The sequence below is a fragment of the Dermacentor andersoni genome, chromosome 1 (assembly GCF_023375885.2).
Source record: "Dermacentor andersoni chromosome 1, qqDerAnde1_hic_scaffold, whole genome shotgun sequence".
Taxonomy (NCBI): Eukaryota; Metazoa; Arthropoda; class Arachnida; order Ixodida; family Ixodidae; genus Dermacentor; species Dermacentor andersoni.
Window position 1 is genome coordinate 269,110,301 of NC_092814.1, and position 271 is coordinate 269,110,571.

Consider the following 271-nt stretch of genomic DNA (forward strand, 5'->3'; position numbering starts at 1 on the left):
TTTCACGAAGCCTGGCAAAGGACGTGCGAGCACTGCAGGAAAGCCCACCGCGGCGATCGATGTGCGTCGCTGTCGACGTGAGCGCTGCGCTCGAGACTGGTGATAGCGTCTGGAAGCGAGGGGGGGTTCTGCCGTTGCTCGTTTTCTTCAGTTGGCTGCTGCGTCTTCGTCTTGAGCAGGGTGGACGATTCAGATAGTTGTATAGGTCGTCCTGTGTTCAGCACGATGTTTAATCCGTCTGGCGCAGCTTCTTGGCTTTCCCACTTTACAG